The sequence below is a fragment of the Jaculus jaculus genome, chromosome 3 (assembly GCF_020740685.1).
Source record: "Jaculus jaculus isolate mJacJac1 chromosome 3, mJacJac1.mat.Y.cur, whole genome shotgun sequence".
NCBI classification, from domain to species: Eukaryota; Metazoa; Chordata; class Mammalia; order Rodentia; family Dipodidae; genus Jaculus; species Jaculus jaculus.
The window spans coordinates 43,718,571-43,739,777 of NC_059104.1; the positions used below are offsets into that span (position 1 = coordinate 43,718,571).

General features: G+C 35.2%; 1 protein-coding gene across 6 annotated transcripts in view; it reads left to right on the forward strand.

Moving 5' to 3' along the window:
- Pcdh9 (protocadherin 9) overlaps positions 1–21,207 on the forward strand; it is a 943,568-nt gene that overhangs the window by 108,341 nt on the left and 814,020 nt on the right. The window lies entirely within an intron of this gene.

A 21,207-nucleotide genomic window follows, 5' to 3' on the forward strand; every position in this document is an offset into this window, starting at 1 on the left:
AGGTTCAGTGGCTAAGTCCCTTGCCTGTAAACTTTAATGATCTGAGTTTGATTCCTCAGTGCCCACATAAAACCAGATGTACAAAGTGACACACAAATCTAGAGTCACTTTGCAGCAGCTGGAGACCCTGGTACACCCATTCTTATTCTCTCTTTCTCTCTTCTATCTCTCTCTGCTTGCAAATAAATAAATAACAAATCAATATAAAAAAATGAGAGTCACGTGCCCATCACTACTCTCATTGCTACTCCAAGTATTTCCTAATATTTAGTTCCAAGCATTTGACAGTTTAAGTTGATTGTATGGTATTTCTTGACTTTCTGCAAAGCACATGAGATAAGAATGATACTATTGCCATTTTGTTCATAGAGACAGTCTGTTTAAAGTAGAAACAACAACATTAAGAAATTATATTTTAAAACCTCTTTTCAACTGATTAAATGGGTTCTTGAAGGACTTAAGCAATTGAGTAGGATCACAGTACCATCATAATCTGTATTCAAACCCAGTCTACTAATGACTTTGGTACTAATGACTATTCTATGTATCTTTTATTTAATTAAGTACACATGATAAAATGTATATGATATTCTCCAGATATCAACTGAATACTTCCATAAGATCTGATTTGTTAATTAATGAGGGTGCCATTAAGTGACCATCTTTGATATAAAACAGAACTCCAAATCACAAACATTATAATTACCTAAGGAAGACTGAATTAAATTTAAGGTGGGTACAAAACTATGCAAACAAGTCAATATACTCAAATAATGATGTTCTGCACTCCACTGGACAGTACTTGCATTTTTAGAAAGACATATTGTTTGCATTATTAACTTAATTAAATATGATTTAATCACCTTAAGTGTTCAGTTGAGAAAATCCCCACATGAATTATTCAATTCTCAGGAGCACCTTTTGTTAAGGCCAAAAGTAATGCATAGCCATAGAGGAAGGGACTCCACTGAAAGACATCCAGTGACATCCAGCACAGGCTTTTTCATCCTCCCGCTCCTCAGTGTGTTAAACAACAGGTGCAAATCAAAATGTGATGCTTCTACTCCAGAACAGGACACAGCGATCAAGTCGGCTTCATCTATTTTAGCTATGTGTTGTTTAATGACTATGTAGTATTTTCAGTCACCATGGAAGTTAAGATGTTGTGTATACATATCTACTGACATTAAGCTATGCTGTATATTCTTTTATCTCCTCCCCTCCCCTACTTCTCCTTCAATCTCTACCTGGACAGAGAAGTAAAACAAAATGATCCAAATCATAAACAAAGGCAATGAGACAACACTGAAGAAGTGATAAACCCGAGGTAGAGTCAATTCAATTCCAGAGATTCTATCACTAAATTGAAAATATAATGTGTGATTAAAAGTAAGGTTATAAAATATATTTTATAAAATAATTTATACAACTTCTCTCTTGCCAGATATAGCTTAAAAAGTACAGGAAGTTTTCTACTTTTGTTTCTTCTAGTTCATTAATGTTCTAAAACATGGACACATTTACTACTGACTTTCTTGTTTTTCTCCCTTCAGGTTTAAAACATTTTAGTTTACAAAGTTAGAAAGCATACAAAGGGATTGTTGCATTCTTGTGAAGTTATTTTTAAAGCCATCGTAACAATACCTATATTTTATATATAATTTTATGTTTATTAATACCTTATTTTAAAGAATTACATTATGACTCTGAAGTGTTTTCCAAAAAATTGTTTCTGTTCTTCATTCTCATATTTTCCTTGAAAAATTATTTCTGTAACAATGAGGTATTCATAGGTACATTAAAATTTCTATTGATGTAAGCACATTTTCACTTAACATTGAGTTTTGTGTATTACACACATTAACATGGGAAAGACACAGTTCCTGTGGGGTTTAAAATTGGCTTCTAGGGAAATGTAAAAAATATGTTATTTGTATGCATAAAATGCAGATATAAAACATTACAATTACATAAACATCTTGCTTATAAATTTCATGGTGGCATTAACATTTCTTGTGCCTGATAAGAAAAAATGTCTTGGGCTGGAGCAATGGCTTAGCAGTTAAGGCACCTGACTGCAAAGACAAAAGACCCAAATTTGACTCCCCAGTAACCACATAACCACATAAAGCCAGATGCACAAAGTAGCACATGCACCTGGTATTCTTTTGGAGTGGCTAGAAGCCCTGGTGAGCCCATTATCTTTCTCTCTCTCTCTCTCTCTCTCACTCTCTCTCTCCCTCTGTATGTGTGTGTGTGTGTGTGTACCTTTCTCTCACAAATAAATAAATAAAATAAGTTTTTATCAAAGATAAAAAAGTTAAAAATTTCTGTTCTGTGTACTTTTCTCTAGCAAATAAATAAATAAAGATTTAAAAGATGTTTTAGATATCTACTTAGAAGAATTTTTTTTGTAAAAAATTGATAAGTAAAGCTGTACTGTTCATAGAATGATGAATTACCACAAAACCAGTCAATTTTATCTACTTTTTTTTTGTACTTTTACTTCCTGCAGACTGAAAGCAGACTTCTCTGCTGAGCTATAATGAGACTATGAATTGTTCTTTACTTTGATTCAAAAAAGCAAAACATTTTTCTTTGTGGTGTGCCAAAATGAACACCTTGACTTTTAATTAGTCCCCTCTAGGAAAACAAATACATCTTATTGCCTACTTTGGTGATTGTGTGTCTAATTGAGATCCAGGTGTTTGATGGGCGAACTTTCAGCAGCTCCTATATCAGAACAAAACATGATTTGGCAATGCATGCACTTACCAAAAGTGCTTTTAAAATACTGTATTGGGGGGAAAAAGTGTTTATGATGGAAGGGTCAACAATTATATCTCTTGTAACTTGTTGGGAAATTTTATGGCTAATGGTGCTGTTGCTGAAATTACCTGTATTAGGAACACACATATGTTATTTTTACTATTTTCTAGACACAAATGTAAAAGATACTTTCACAAATATCTTGCAGGGATTTTTATTTTTATTTTTTCATTTAATTTTATTTTTTCTCAATTTTTTAAAACACTTTCCATGATTATAAAAAATATCCTATGGTAATACCCTCCCTCCCCTCTTTTCCCTTTGAAATTCCATGCTCCATCACATCCCATCCCCAACTCAATAAGTCTCTCTTTTATTTTGATGTCATGATCTTTCCCTCCTCTTATGATGGTCTTGTGTAGGTAGTATCAGGTACTATGAGGTCATGGATATCGAGGTCATTTTATGTCTGGAGGGAGCACGTTGTAAGGAGCCCTAACCTTCTTTGGCTTTTACATTCTTTCCATCGCCTCTTCCCATTAGACCCTGTGGTGGTTTGAATAGAATAGATGGTCCCCAATATATTCAGTTGTTTGTTTGTAGTTTGCATCTGTAGCCACCTGCTGGAGGCAATGTCACTGGGTGATCTTAAGGTGTGATGGTGGGTTTCAGACTTCAATCTAAAGATACGCAAAGCATGCCTAGCTGGAGTTCCTGAAGTGTGCTGTGGCTTTTGGATTTTGGCTTGTACTTCCCTCTCACTGTTTGGGCCAGTGAAGGCAGGCCAGCTTTTTCTGCCATTATGGAACTTCCCCTGGATCTGTAAGCTTCAATAAATCCCTTCCTCCATAACTGTGCCTGGTCTGAAAGTTCATCTCAGCGAACTTGAAGCTGTCTAATACAGAACTTAGTACCGAGGAATGGGCTGAGATGAACCTGAGATGTGATTGTTGATCCTTTGGAACCTTTGTTATGGAGGAATAGGCATGGACTTGGTGTTTGCAACTGAAGATGTCTTCTGGAGTGGTAAGCCAAGTTTTATGGACTATTCTGATCAGAGTTTGAGAATGCTAAGTGCAGACAGCATTGAACTTTGAGGCTTGGCTTATGAGCTTTCTAAGGGGAAAGAAAGACTGCAGAGGACTTTGTTGGAACTAGGCTACTGGCATAAGGGATGGCTGTGTCCTGCTGCCCAGGCCCAGAGAGTTTGATCATGGTTATATTTGTAATGGACTGATGTCCTTGGCTAAAGATATTGGACTGAGAGATTTTAAGATTTTAAGCTGGAAAACCTCAAGCAAGTTAAAATTACAGGCACTAAAACTGGTTTTAGGTTACTGTATCTGCTACTGTCAAATACATTAGAAATCTTAAAGGAAGATGGTCCAGTTGCTTTACCATGGAAAGGATGCCTGAGGAAAGACTTATCATAGAAATGCAAACACTTTTGGAAACAGTTGACTGGAGAAGGAACCTGCTTTTCAAGGTTATGATTTATTTTGTCTGTGAATTAAGGATATGGCTGTGTTCTGCATACCTGGTATTTGTTTCAGAAGCATGAAAAATGTGAGGAGTGGCCGTGAATTGCACATGCTTCCAGGACATGCCACTGAGATGTGGCATGAGGTAGGGCATGATGCCCTGGTTGGTTGAAAGAGCCTTTGGAAAATGTGAGGAGTGGTCATGAATTGCACACGGTTCTAGGAGCTGCTGCTGAGATGCAGCATGAAGCAGGGCCTGATGCCCTGGTAGGCTGAAAGAGCCTTTGGAAGATGGACCATGGTTTGCATGAAGACCTCAAGGTGTTTTGGATATACCAGTACTGTGCAAAGGCTACCATGGAGTACACTGTTGGCCTTGGATGGAAGTGTTCCCCTGCTACTCTGCCCAGCTGGAGGGGCAGAACTGGAAAATCTGGAGACTGCCACTCTCTGGTTATGTTGAACTTGAACTGCAGAAGTTTGATGTTTGTTTGATGGTGGTTGAATTTGCATTATTTTAGTCTCTCCTTGCTGTACCTTATATCAGTTAAAAATGTTTACTCTGTGCCTTTATATGTTAGAAATGCTTAACTTGTTTGATTTTACAGGTTGTAATATCTTAAATTGGCCAAGACTGTGGGATCCTGTGAAATTGAACTGAGTACAATTTACAATGTGTGATGGTTATAAATCTATTGGGGGCCAGGGGTGGAATGTGGTGGTTTGAATAGAATAGATGGCCCCCAATATATTCAGTTGTTTGTTTGTAGTTTGCATCTGTAGCTACCTGCTGGAGGCAATGTCACTGGGTGATCTTAAGGTGTGGTGGTGGGTTTCAGACTTCAATTTAAAGATATGCAAAGTGTGCCTAGCTGGAGTTCCTGAAGTGTGCTGTGGCTTTTGGCTTTTGGCTTGTACTTCCCTCTCTCTGTTTGGGCCATTATGGAACTTCCCCTAGATCTGTAAGCTTTAATAAATCCCTTCCTCCATAACTGTGCCTGGTCTGAAAGTTCATCTCAGTGAACCTGAAGCTGTCTGCTACAGACCCTGAGCCTTGGAAAGTGTGATTGAGATGTTACTCGGTACTCTAGGCAATTCTTTCCAGCACCATGATACCTTCTGAGTCATCCCAAGGTCACCGCCATCTGAAAGGAGAAGATTCTCTACCCAAAGGGAGAGTAGAATTAGTATAAGGGCAAGAATATTAAGAGAAGTGCTCACTGGCAGTTTGATAAGCATAATTATATACACTTCTCCCGACATCAGCAGATGTTACACCCCTAGGGTTCATGACAACCTCTATTTTAAGTTTTCAGTATCAGGGATGTATTACCTCCCTTGGAGTGGGCCTCCAGTCCAATTGGAGCACAGTTGGTTTCCACCATGACAGACATGCCACTATTGCACCCATTGGCTCATTTGGCCTGGCTGGCCAATTTTCAGGCTTGCATCGCTCAATGATGAGTATCTTCACTGGTTGTGTATCTTTCTCCCATTGAACTGCATATAGAATGGCTTCTTCCAGCTTTCTGTCAGCTGGTCTACATGGAGGAAGTTATCAGCTCAGTTCCAGAAGGATTTCTCAGTGGCCTTGCAGCCCAAGTATGTGGAGTCTTCAGCAATAGGGTCTTACTGTTGATTCTTGGTGGGAAACCAAGGGCCTCGGCAATGGCCTATAATGTTTTGGGGGCATTAGGGTCCTTCCTGGCCAACAACTCACTGGAAGGTATCCCATTCCTGGTACTGAAAATTTTCTAGCAATGATCTATGGCTCCTGAGTGTTCCATTATCCAAAACCGAAGGATTCCATTTGATTTATTTATATCCTCTTAGATTTTGATTAGTCCTACCTCCACCTTTCCTTTACTCAGTCTCCTCCCCTGACCTCACTTTGGGCCTTTTCACCCCATTAACCTATTCTTCTACTTACATATATACAATAGCAACCTATTATGTACCCACATCCCTTCCTTTCTCTTCCCTTTGTGTCTCTTCTTTAGCTTACTGGCGTCTGCAACTGAGTTTTTTCCTTCTCACACAGAAGCCCAATCATCTGCATCTAGGATACACATATGAGAGAGAATATGCAGTGCCTGGTTTTCTGGGCCTGGGTTATCTCACTTAGTATAATACTTTCCATATCCATCCATTTTTCTGCAAATTTCATAATTTCATTTTTCTTAACCGCTGAATAGAACTCCATTGCGTATATGTGCCATATCTTCATTATCCACTCAACAGTTCAGGGACATGTAGGCTGGTTCCATTTCCCAGCTATTATAAATTGAGCAGCAATAAACATGGTTGAGCATGTACTTCTAAGGAAATGAGATGAGTCCTTAGGATATATGCCTAGGAGTGCTATAGCTGGGTCATATGGTAGATCACTCTTTAGCTATTTTAGGAACGTCCACACTGATTTCCACAATGGCTGGACCAGATTGCATTCCCACCAACAGTGTAGAAGGGTTCCTCTTTATCCACATCCCTGCCAGCCTTTATGAACATTTGTTTTTCATGATGGTAGCCAATCTGACAGGAGTGAGATGGAATCTCAATGTAGTTTTAATCTGCATTCCCCTGATATCTAGGGACGTAGAACATTTTTTTAGATGATTATATGCCATACATATTTCTTCCTTTGAGAACTCTCTATTTAGCTCCATATCCCATTTTTTAATTGGCTTGTTTGATTTCTTATTATTTAACTTTTTGAGTTCTTTTTGTATCCTAGATATTAATCCTCTATCATATATATAGCTGGTGAAGATTTTTCACCCATTCTGTAGGTTGCCTCTTTGCATTATTCATAGTGTTCTTTGCAGTACAAAACTTTGTAACTTCATGAGGTCCCAATGGTAAATCTGTGGTTTTATTGCCTGAGCAATTGGGGTTCTGAAAGTCTTTGCCAATACCAATATGTTGAAGTGTTTCCCCTACTTTTTCCTCTAGCTGTTTAAGAGTTTCAGGTCTGATGGTAAGGTCTTTAATCCATTTGGACTAAATTTTTGTACATGGAGAAAGAGAAGAATCTATATTCATCCTTCTAAAGATACATACCCAGTTTTCCCAACACCATTTGCTGACGAGGCTGTCTTTTCTCCAATGAGTGTTTTTGGCATTTTTATTGAATATCAAGTGGCTATAGCTACCTGGACTTACATCTGGGTCTTCTATTCTATTCCATTGATCTACATGTTTACTTTTGTCAGTACCACACTGTTTTTGTTACTGTGGTCTGTAGTATAGGTTCAAATCAGGTATGGTGATACCAACAGCCTTATTTTTGTTGCTCAGCATTATATTAGATATTTGAGGTTCTTTTATGATTCCAAATGAATTTTTGGATAGTATTTTCTATTTCCATGAAGAATGCCTTTGGAATTTTGATGGGGATTGCATTAAATGTGTAGATTGCTTTTGGTAACATTTCCCATTTTTACAATATTGATTCTTCCAATCCAGGAACAAGGGATGTTTATCCACTTCCTAGTGTCTTCCATAACTTCTCACTTGAGTATTTTAAAGCTTTCAATGTAGAGCTCCTTTATTTCCTTGGTTAGGGTTATTCCAAGGTACTTTTTTTTTTTTTTTGATGCAATTGTGAATGAAGTGATTCTATGATTTCATCCTCTGTGTGTTTGTTGTTAGCATATAGGAAGGCTACAGATTTCTGTGTATTTATTTTGTATCCTGCTACATGGCTGTAGGTGTTTATCAGCTCTAACAGTTTGCTGGTAGAGTCTTCAGTGTCCTTTATATGTAGAATCTTTTCATCTACAAATAATGATAACTTGATTTCTTCCTTTCCAATTTGTATCCCTTTTATGTGTGTCTCTTGCCTTATTGCTATGGCTAAGACTTCCAGTACTATATTAAATAAAAGTGGGGACAATGGACACCCTTGTCTTGTTCCTGATTTTAGTAGAAAAGCTTTCCATTTTTTCCCATTTAATAATATGTTAGCTGAAGGCTTGTCATAGATAGTCTTTGTTACATTGAGATATGTTCCTTCTAATACCAGTCTCTGTAGGACTTTTATCATGAAGAGATATTGGATTTTGTCAAATGTTTTCTCTGCGTCTAATAAGATAATCATGTGATTTTTGTCCTTCAGTCCATTTATATAATGTATTACATTTATTGATTTGTGTATGTTGAACCACCCCTGCATCTATGGGATAAAGCCTACTTTGTCAGGGTGAAGGATATTTCTGATATATTCTTGTATTCTGTTTGCCAATATGTTGTTGAGAATTTTTGCATCTATGTTCTTGAGGGAGATTGGTATGTAATTTCCTTTTTTTCTTTGATCTTTGCCTGGTTTTGGTATCAGGGTGATGCTGGCTTCATAGAAGGGGTTTGGTAGAATTCCTTCTTTTTCTATTTCCTGGAAAAGCTTAAGAAGCAATGGTGTTAGCTCTTCCTTAAAAGTCTGGTAAAATTCAGCAGTGAATCCATCCAGGCCTGGGCTTTTTTTAGTTGGGAGATTATTGATAACTGTTCGGATCTCCATGTTTGTTATAGGTCTATTTAAGTGATTAATCTCATTTTGATTTAATTTAGGTAGGTCATATAGATCAAGGAAATCATCCATTTCTTTCAGATTTTCATACTTTGTGGAGTATATGCTTTTATAATATGTCCCTATTTTTTTTTTTAAATTTCTCTGGCATCTGTTGTGATGTTACCTTTTTCTTCTCTAATTTTATTAATTTGTATCTCTTCTCTCTTTCTTTTGGTCAGATTTGCTAAGGGTTTATCAATCTTGTTTATCCTTTCAAAGAACCAAATCTTTGTTTCATTGATTATTTGGATTGTTTTTTTAGTTTCTATTTCATTAATTTCTGCCCTAATCTTTATTATTTCTTCCCATCTGCTGATTTTGGGTTTGCCTTGTTTTTCTTTTTTCAAGCTTTAAGATGATACATTAGGTCATTTACTTGTGACCTTTCCAACTTCTTAATATAGGCACCTAAAGCTATAAATTTACCTCTTAGGACTGCCTTCATTGTGTCCCAGAGATTTTGGTATGTTGTGTTCTCATTATTGTTTGACTCTATAATGTTTTTGATTTCTCTCTTGAATTCTTCATTGACCCATTCATCATTTAGTAATGTGTTGTTTAATTTCCATGATTTTGTATATGTTTTATTACCTTTCTTGCTATTGATTTCCAGTTTGATTTCATTGTGGTTAGATAGAATGCAAGGAATTATTTCAATTTTCCTGTATTTGTTAATATTTGCTTTGTGCTATAATATATGGTCTACATTAGAGAATGTTCCATGTGCTGCTGAAAAGAATGTATATGAAATGTCCTGTAGATATCTATTAGGTCCAATCCTTCTATGACCTCATTTACTCCAGATGCCTCTATGTTTATTTTTTACCAGGATGACCTGTCAATTGATGAGAGTGGGGTGTTGAAGTCACCCACTACCACTGTGTTTGGTAGTATCTGTGACCTTAGTTCTAATAGCATTTGTTTGATGAATTTGGGGGCTCCCATGTTAGGTGAATATATGTTTAGGATTACAATGTCCTCCTGATAGAGGGTGCCTTTAATCAATATAAAGTGACCTTCCTTATGTTTCTTAATTAATGTTAGACTGATGTCCACCTTGTCAGATATTAAGATAACAACCCCTGCTTGTTTTCTAGGTCCATTTGCTTAGAACACCATTTTCTAACCTTTCACCCTAAGATAGTGTCCATCCTTAGTAGAAAGGAGGGTTTCTTTGAGGGAACAAATTGAAGGATCCTGTTTTTTAACACAGTGTGGGAACCTATGCTTTTTGGTTGGGGCATTGAGCTGTTGTAAATTCAAAATTAATTCCAAGCTTATACCTGAAGGCAAAATATTAATAAGAAGCCAGAGTCTTAGAATAGAAAATAAGATCCCACCAAATTCTGTGATCTATTTTTAACTAAAATAAATAAATAATTATATTGAGATCAGGTTCAATTCTCCAGGAGAAGAGGACTACATGACTTTATATTGAAATATCTTAAAATCTTTTGCATTTAATTCAAATGATAAAAATGTGTTTTTCATGCCAGATATGGTAGTGCATGCCTTTAATCCTGGCACCTTGGAGGAAGAGGTAAGAGGATCATTGTGAGTTTGAGGCTACCCTGAGACTATATAGTGAATTCCAGGTCAGCCAGGGCTACAGAGAGACCCTACTTCCAAAAAAAGTAAATGTGTTTCAGTTTTTTAAAGCAGCTTCAAAAACTTATGTTTTCACCCATTCTATTATTTGATAGTATCTAAATTAGTTTATTGATGATTTTAGGCACAGAAGAGACAGGGCCAATGAGTTTTCCTTCCCTGGCAGAGGTATAGTGCTGAGCCCCAAAAGAACAATTTACAAGAGGCATCACTCTAGAACATATGTGCTGAGGAAAGAAACTCTTCTACTGAAAACAGAAATGTAAAGTTATAAATATAAGAAATACATTTAGATATCAGTCTGCCAAATGGTATCTCTGTGACCCTATAAATCATAGGCATAATGTTGCTTTGAGGATTAATATAATAATATATTAACAATCATGCCTAGCAATTACCTAGGCCCCAAAGGAAAAGGAATATAGAATGGGGATAAGGTGGGTTGTAGGAGAGAATTATAATCTTGGCATATTGTCTATGTATTCATGCTGATTGTCAATAAAAGGTTAACAAAATGCTAGATATGAACACAATCATTATAACTCTAATAGTATTATCAAAAGTGTATACAGGGTTGATTAGTGAATATTAGGGCATGTGACCATTGGAGACCTTCTCTGCTAAACTGATTAAAACCTAAGTATAGATGATGCCACAAATATAATCTAATTGTATGATTCTGATCAAATTACACTATTAGAAATTGCATAAAACTAATATACTTGCCTATAAGGTAAGAAGGACAAACTCATATAAGCACTAATAATTAAATAAAGTAAATCAATATAAAAAGATGATGGAATTCATGAATATTTTTCTAGTATAAGACAATAAAACCATTATTTGTTAAAAAATACTTTACTAATGATTGACAATGGAGACATAGACAATATAATGGGCATAAAACATGGAAATTATGCTTAATACCACATTTTTGTAACTGCCAAGTTTTTGCCTTTTATTCACTGGTCTTTTCAAAACCACTCTACGATAAGATTTGACATACTAGTGTCATATCTTCATCTTTATTGAAATAACATTTTAAATATGCCTATAACAAAGGATTAGGGGCTGGAGAGATTGCTTAGCACTTAAGTGCTTGCCTGTGGAGCCTAAGGACCCCAGTTCGAGGCTCGAGTCCCCAGGACCCACATTAGCCATATGCACAAGGGGGTGCACATATCTGGAGTTCGTTTGCAGTGGCTGGAGGCCCTGGTACACTGATTCTCTCACTTACTCTCTGCCTCTTTCTCTCTCTCTCTCCTTGTCACTCTCAAAATAAAATAACAATAAACAAACAAAACAATTTTAAAAAGGAATAACAGAAAAAAAGATTGTATTAGCTTTGTAAAGGGTAATTAAAATACATAAAAGGACAATGATAATAAAATCTACACAAATTTGTTTTAAAAACCTATTCAGTGGTATGTTAGGAATTTAGTTTCTTTCTATGACTAGATTGATTATTTATAGTTAGTTTTGGACGACACTTGCAGAGTCAGAGAATATTGTGAAGTTTTGTTTTATATGAGTTTTGTCCATCTTCCTGAATATGCACGATTGTTTGTTTATGCACAGATCTGTATATCCTGAGGATCACTGATCAAAAATCAATATAAAATTGGGATATCTTGCTATTTCAAATTGATAATGTCAATACATGTCTGTGTTTCCAGTCACATGTATGTATGTATATATGTATATATACATATATGTGTATGTATATGTGTGTGTAACACACACACAATTAGAATTTTAACTCACATTGATTAAGGAAATATTATTCCAAGGAGAACATATGCTATAATATTATAGGAGTATAAGTGCAATCAATTGACATGCTATTTGTATTCTGACAGTCATCCAAAATGCATAGAGATGTCAGTACATACTAAATGCTAGGGATACTAAAATCACTTGGCATCATGCAATTTGCATTCCAGTAGATAAGTCATTTAAACATGTGTGGACAATCAATGTGTGAATTTCATAGAGTAAGGATTGCTATAAGAAAAAGATGGAAATAGGATAAAAATAAAGGCTGAATGAAAGTGCTTTATTATTCATAACACAAAACAGGCATGGCCCCAGTGTCCAAAAGGTAAACAATGATATGTTTCCTAGATTAGCATGTTATGGAGGAAAACAATGTACTCCTGTAACTATTTATAAAATAAGCATAATAGTACCCTTGCAGCATTGTTGTCAGGCTGATGATATTATGTTTGTAGTGTATAGGGGTATACTTATCTTTTACTTTTGAAGAGCAATGTGTTGTTATTGCATGCACCTACAAAATATAAACAGTAGGCACAAATGATTATTGGGAGCTGTACAAAATTATTAATTCATGCACCTGGTTGAAATGCATCATTATTGGGTTACATTTGAGAGGTAACTTGTTTAATCATCTGTGCAACATGCTGTGTCATTTTAAAAGAATCATGTTCGTGAGTTAATATTCTATAAATGAACACTCATAGATGGTGAGCTTAAACCATATTATATATACTCAAAAAGTTCTCTAGTCTACTCATCAGTCTACTTATTATTACATTTATTCATAGATGTAATTCCTCCTCCACTAAGTTATCAAACACTTGCAATCAAGGGCCCATCTGCTTTTCAGCACTACCTAAATGTAGCATACAATGTGGACAGCATGCAGAGCAAGTGCTCATTTTTATGATTAAATATAATGGCATTATATAATACTCTACAAGAGGCATAACATCCTTCTTGCTAGGGATTTAGAACAAGTACTTTGATTTTTTTCATTTTGTGAATTAAAAAATAATCAAATCTTCAAAAATACAAAAGAGCTTCCTCTAAAAATAAAACAGAGAAATATCACAAATGATTGAGCCAGCTATTTTTATTCACGCAAAGAACTGTTTGATCTAAGTTGAAATATCTTCCTACTTCTAAAAATAGGTTAGTAGTGAATTTGGCCTGATACAGAATTATTTTTTAATCTGTAATTCAAATGGTACATGTTATGAATTTCAAGGCATTTATTTAAATGGTTAGCAAAAATATTTATTACAGATTAGAAAACGTTGGTTACATTCTTTAGAGAAATCTTTCCAAATAAGTAGTTCAGGTTTACATATGCTTATGAATTAGGGAGAATTTCCAGACTCAGATTTAGGATATGAGCATACCAGTTGAATAGAGCACCATTTAAAAAGTAAAAGAGGCCAAAGGATTTGATTAGGAGACTTCACTTTTTAAATTTTTAAAATATTTTTATTTATTTATTTATTTGCAAGCAGTGTGTGTGTGGGAGAGAGAGAGAGAGAGAGAGAGAGAGAGAGAGAGAGAGAGAGAGAGAGAGAGAGAGAGAGAGAGAGAGAGAAAATGGGTTCATCAGAGACTCTAGACACTACAAATGAACTCCAGACACATGCATCCCCTTGTGCATCTGGCTTACATGGGTAGTGGGTCCTTTGGCTTTGCAGGCAAGTGCCTTAACCACTAAGCTATCTCCCATGCCAGACTTCACTTTCTTAATTAGGAAAATGAATTTGATCATTTTCATAACACATAATTGCCTAAATTTTATTGGGAAACGGAACTTCAAATTAACCAAGATTCTTGCTGCTAAAATAACATTAGCTTATGAACCTAGGATGAGGGAGAACAGAAAGACAGGAAGAAGAGAAAAAGTGGCAAATTTAGAGAACCTAACATTGACTAATGTAATGATCACCTTTTGTTTTCCTTGCAAGACATGGTTAATTCATCTCCATTTCTTCTTGTACATATTAGTGTTTGTGTGAGTGTGTAGTAAGTAAATTAGTACTTTAATAACATCTATAAAATATGCACTTTTTAATTATCAATATATGTGTGTGTGTTTGCATGTCAGGGGTAGGTAAGCCAGAAGCTTTTGCAAATTTTGTGACTGGTCTTAGGTGGGTGGCTGATTAGTCACACCTGGATGTGCGTGCTATGCAAGTCAATGCCTGTAACTGTTAAGTCATCTCCCAAGTCCCATTAAGTGTGCATGTTTTTCTGTCTTAGATGTTTCCCCCACACTGGGCTGGCACTGCTGATGTCATTTCAAGTATAGCATATTATTCTAGTTAAAATTTAGCTGAATATGACATGACAATCATAGACCTGAGTTAGACTATTAAAATTACACTAAAGTGTTCTGGTGGACTAATTCATAGCTTTATTTAGTGTCTCATACTTTTTCTATGAAAGGTTGTTCAAATAAAGAATTGTGCATATTTCCTCAATACTTATTCACTAGAATAATGTTAATTTGTATTTATTCAAATTTATCAAATTCCATTCAAATTAATGTGCAGATTGCCATGACCCTACCTATTTTAATATGTGACACAGTTTCATTAAAACTGTGTATTAATTTGCTAAAGAAATCATGAGTTTCCTGTTCAGTGTATGAATTTCATCTAGTTCTTTTACATAATGTGTGTTATTCATTATTATTAGATAATTACTTTGGTTAAACAATATGCTATTCAATGCTAGTGATATAAGTGATGGTTAGTGTCTTTTCTATAAAATGAATTTTAAAATCTCACTTAGGTGGTCATTTTACACTTTGAAAATTAAAGAGAAAGTTGTCTATTGCTTTGACAGGGATGGCATTTTGGGTGTATCTGACTTATTTTCTTTTATTGTAGTGATTTCAAACATTAAGTATTGCTTATATTAACATGATGCTCAGTTTCACATTTCTATGCTATCAACCTGTTATCTAATGATCTGTGAGTATTACTTGATTTTTTAATTATTTTAAATGATTATGAGTCCCAATGCAGAACCACAATAAATTTTTATAACATCTTAAAATTAGAGTTATACTACAGTCACATTAATTTACCATAAACAATGAAATCGCAACTGTCAACCTGCTGCTTTCCATTTAAAGGTGATATAACCCTTTGTTATATTAATTAAAAGCAACTTCAAAAGTGGTGCTTTAAATAAACATATATAAACATAGCTTATATTTGTCATGTATTTTTTGTAAAACATTATTTTGTCATGAAGTACTTGCATGTATCTAGTATTAGACAGATACAGGTTTAATGACAAAATAGATTAAGTAAAACAATATAGAAAAATTCTGAGTTTTCAAAAGTTAGCCAATTTAATTCTCACAGTAACTCTGAAATGAGAATGGTTATTCATGTTATCGACTGACCACTACATGAGATCTCCATTAACCTAATAATACAGTAAACTCCATTAATTCTAACAGTACTGTCCTCATTTTACTAATGAAAGGATTTTTTTAGTTGGATGAATTGATCAATAGCATATACTTCAGTGGCTAGGAGAATGGTTAGTGATCAAATTTGACTCAAAATTTTATACAAAGTTCTATCCCTATAACAAAAACTGACATAGTTGTAGATAGATATAAACATATACATGCAACTTCAGCACACTTCAGTTATATTTCGGTAACCATAAATGAGTATTTAAGAATATATACATGCACATATATAATGCTGATAGTTTTAATGACATAGAACATTAAATATTATATATCTAATGCATTAAATATAACTCAACATGTCTTAATAGTATTTAAACAATTATCTAAATACAAAGTTTAGGAGCTGGGAAAATATGTCAGCATTTAAAGGTGTTTGCTTGCACAGCTCACTGCCCATTTAAAATTGCCGATCACCTATGTAAGCTGGGCAGAAAACAAAGTAGTCATGTGCAGTGGCAAAGGCCCTGGAGCATTCATAAATTCACACACACACACACACACACACACACACACACAATAAGTAAATAAATAAATGATTTTAAACTGTGAATATATAACCTTTATGACTGAATAAATATTATTCTGCAAATATATCAAAATTTAGTAGACCAGAATAAAATGGAAACCCATGTATAATAAATAGAAATGAATAAACAAAATAAAGAGTTATGAAAAACAAAATAGAGCATTATTTAGTGGTTAAGCCACTTGCCTGGTAAGCCAAAGGACCAGGTTTGATTCCCTAGTACCTACATAAAGCCAGATGCACAAGGTAGCACATGAGTTTGGAATTCATTGGCAGTGGCTAGAGGTCCTGCATGCCCATTCCCTCTTTCTCTACCTCCGTCTGCCTCTCTTTCTCAAATAAATAAATTAATTAAATATTTTTACGAAACAAAATTCTAGTTCAAATTTTTATGTAGTTAACTCAGATTTAGTAAAGCTATGCCACTCTACCCTCTCACCCTCAAAAGATCTATAAGATTAGATCATTTCTGAACGAACATCATCAAAAATCATAACATCTTCTCTGAAACTAAATTTCAGAAGGCATAAATTCATTTCATAAATATGGAAGCTTTATGAGCTAATTTACATTCTTGCTTTTTCTCTGGGTACACAGAAATATTTATTTCAAGACTTTCCTGTCAATGGCCCATGCTCTTCCAGTAATCTGAAGTGTGGTCCCAAAACTTTAGCCAAATATTCTGATGTTTTATGGGTTGAAATAAAACATTCTGCTGCTTGTTTTTTTATTCCTAATTTTGGGTTACTTTGACTAATAGTACTACAGTTACTTACAATATTACTGACAGATTAAGATAAACTTTCCCATATTTAGTTTTGATTTTAGAAAATTAAATTGAGAATCCCCTGCATTTTTCATTTGTTCAGAAAAAATATAAAACATTTTTCATATTCTCTCAAGATCTTTCTATAATACAACAAGAAAAAAATATGGACATGAATGAAACAGTACTCAAAGGCCAAGCAAGACGTTTCAATTATGAAGTGGTTCCAGTGGCACGATATATGACCACATTTGGGGAAACCATGTGGTAGATCTAAGTTCAAGAGTCAGAAGCTCTTTTAAGGACAAAAAAAAAAAAAAAAAAAAAAAAAAAACATTTTAGAGAAAATGTATGGATCTTATGTTAGTGCAGCAGAAATGCTGTGAAAGTGAGATTATGAATAATTCTCTTACAGTATGAGAGGGGGCCACTCAGTGTTACAACCAGTTCATTGTATAGCACAATGTAGTTTATAAGTTTGGTCATCAAAAAGGAACAAATTGGTAAGGCATATTTGAAGTCAGTTCAAAACCACACACCAAACTTATGTTGTACAAAACTGAGAAGTAACATGGATCTTAAGTGGGGTTGCAGGGAGAATGAGAGGTGAGGAATAATATCAAATTATCCAGGAGGAGTGATAACAGCTAATCTGACAATACTCTTACTAAAAGCAATCTGAATTCTACACTTTTTTTAAACATTCTGAAGTATTTCATGCTCCAAAAGTCCAATGCAGAGAATCCCATTTGATGTAAGGGAAAAACCCATCATCATCATTATTTTCATAGTTGAATGTAAAACTCCAGGACCCAGACTATGGATGTGGGGCTACAGTCTGCCTGTTCCTGAAGTCCCTCCATGCCCAGAGCACACTGCAATGCTTTAAGTGCTGCTGCTTCAAATGAGCTTTGGCAGCAAGGGAATACTTTGCATATCTAAAAAGAAATCGATTTATTAAGCACATGTATTATCTTGAAATTTCTAATGCTACATTGTTAAGATCACTAAAATCTAACCACACCATAACAAACATGAATTGGTTGCAATTGGCCTCTTTGGAACTAGATGCAAAGTCATTCACTTACCATCAAATTGACCATGTGAATTCCCTATTTGGAGAACTTCATTTGCTCCCCACTACCTACTCAATGGCATAGAAATTCCTTAGTCAGGCATTTAAGTCCCTGTGCACTCCAACATTTCTCTATACACGCTAAAAGCATGCCTGTTTTATTACCCTGTTTCATGTCCATCACACCTCTCTACTAACCTTTGTTATAACAATTCTTCTTATGGTACAAGCAATACAGGCTTATAGTAGATTACCAAAATAAAGAACATGAGAAAAGAAAATGAAAAACCTTTGTCTTCCTGTCACTTGAGGAAAAACTCTATTAATTTCTAATGTTTCAAGCAAGTTTGAAATTGTCTTAATTTAGAGGTTTGTAATCTCCTAATGCAGCATAATTAAGCTGTCACTGTTTTTGTAATGCTATATAGTATATACATTTCTGCCCTCTCTGATAATTACTTGAAAGTGGAATTACTGAGTCTTACAATACAGAGATTCTAAAGCTTTTCGATCTATATCTCTACAGTCACCTGCAGGTACACTTTCTCAATTTAAATCTCTCCATACACTGATATAACACTCACTCAATTTGTATCTTCATATTCCGCTATAGCATACTTACTCCATTTATAATCTACATTTATCTGCCGGCACAGCCACTCCATTTTTATCAATATTTACTTGCAGGCATAATGACTGAATTTCTCCAAAGGTAAACATAATGCATCCACTTCTCCACCTATGTCACATATGTGGTGGTATTGGATATTTTAATTTTTTGAATGTTATTTAAGATTTTTATTAATTTCATAGTACCATTTTGCATTTTGATCATGTACAATTGCTCTCAATTTTGCATCTCTCTCTCTCTCTCTCTCTCTCTCTCTCACATGCACACACACACACATATGTATAGCTAGATAGATAGCTATATATATATATATATATATACACACACACACACACATACATATATATATATATATATAGTGACTTTTTCTCTAATATTTTGGGTACTCAAATTTACTGAGTAAAATACTTGTGTAATAAAACCATCATTTTCCTTCACTGTTGTTTCATCATGATAATTTAAGAGAAAATATTTACCTAGATTTTTCTTGTAATAGCCAGGAAAAGAAGCAGTGCCTCTCTAGTGACTTTATATTTACATGTGAAAAGAGGTGGAAGCATTGGGGTTCTAGTTATTATTTACTTTTTTATTATTTTCTGTTCTCAGTGTCACACTTTAAACAGAATTCATTTGGGCTGCAGAGTTGGCTTACTGGTTAAGCGCATGCCTGTAAAGCTTAAGGACCCAAGTTTGAGGCTTGGTTCCCCAGGACCCCCGTTAGCCAGATGCACAAGGGAGCACATATGTCTGGAGTTTGTTTGCAGAGGCTGGAGGCCCTGGAGCATCCATTCTCTCTTTCTCTCTCCCCCTTCCTCCCTCTGTCTGTCACTCTCAAATAAATAAATAAAATCAACCTTTATAAAAAGCATTCATATATTTGAAAGACAGAAAGAGAGAGAACGAATTAAATAGAAAGAGAGAGAAGGGCCACTCCAGGGCATCTGACCGCTGCAAACAAACTCCAGATGCATGTACTACCTTGCTCATCTGTCTCACGGTACTGGGGAATCAAACCTGGGTCCTTAGGGTTTGCAGGCAAGCTCCTTAACCACTCCAGCCTTCAGTGTCACTCTTTAATGGTGCAAAAATGTTATTTGAAAACCTAGAGTTAAACCTCAGTAAGTATTTTACTCTGAGGTGCTTACCTAATTATAGACATACAATATATTAACAGTATGTCTATAAACATACACACACATAAACTCACATTTCCATTCAAAATTCATTGGTAACATAATTGATTTTTTTAAGTATTTTATTTTTATTTATTTACTTACTTGACAGAGAAAGAAGGAGAGAGAGAATGGATGCACAATGGCCTCCAGCCACTGCAAATGAACTCCAGATGTGTGTGCCCCCTGGTGCATCTGGCTAACGTGGGTCCTGGGGAATGAAACCTGGGTCCTTTGGCTTTGCAGGCAAATGCCTTAACTGCTAAGCCATCACTGATCCCCTAACTGAATTTTTTAAAGAAATTTAATTATTATTACCTTAGACCTCAGAAGAGTGGCTGACCTATAAAAACCCTAGGGATTTGGTCCTCACACCTCAAATCGATTCACTCAGCTGTTTTTCTTTCAGATCACAGAAGCTGGTTCAAGGGGTGATGTGTAAGTGGATGTACAGAGGATAAATGCAGCTTTTGGAACAGACAAACTAGTATGAGTATCTAAAGTCTTTCTCCCAGGAAACATGAATGAAAATGTAGAAATTAGTGTTTGCTATTTTGCCTTATGAAAGATCTCTAGTGAGGGGTGCAAATAGCAGAGGATAAAAAGGCAAGAAGCCACACTGAACAAGGAGCTGGCAAGACACTTAGCATTGATGTCCCTATCTTCTGCTACCCTGAGATGACTCTCTAGCCTAAAAGAGGCATAACTAGGATCCTGAGACAGCTGGCAAGGGTCCCTCAGAGATTCCAGACATGGGCTGCTTTGCCCTTTAAGCAGTGCACCCAGCTTTGGAATGATTGCACTTCTTTCCCAGTAGGTTTCTCTTACCACTCTTCTTGTATTTACTCTGCCTGACTTCGTCAGTGTCTTTTTCCCACAGGTATCTGTAACAGCCAGAGGTACAGATATTCAACTTCCACTAAGTGTATGCTGAGGAAGCATGTATAGTTTTCAGCAATTGACAAGTAAGGAAGCAATGGAATTCTTAGTGTTTGCTGATTTTAGAAGATGAGAAGAAAATAGGGAGAGAAATACTGTAAAAAAAAAAAAAAACTCTTTTTTTTGGGGGGGTGCAACCACATAAAGTCTTTCTGGGGAAAATATGGTAAAGATGAATTAAGAGGAATGTCTATGTTTACTTCTTTTTACTATCCATTTTTTAGTGTCACTTTCACATTAATGAAAGTACTCATTAAATATTATTTATGTTAGAATATTTCTATATTTCAGTAGATTTACCATTTTTCAAATTAGAATAATTTAATACATAAATATTTCCCATGTCAAAAAAGCACATCTTATACCTATGTAAGTTTTTTAGCCTTTTGGGTTCAAATGATTATGCTTTTTCT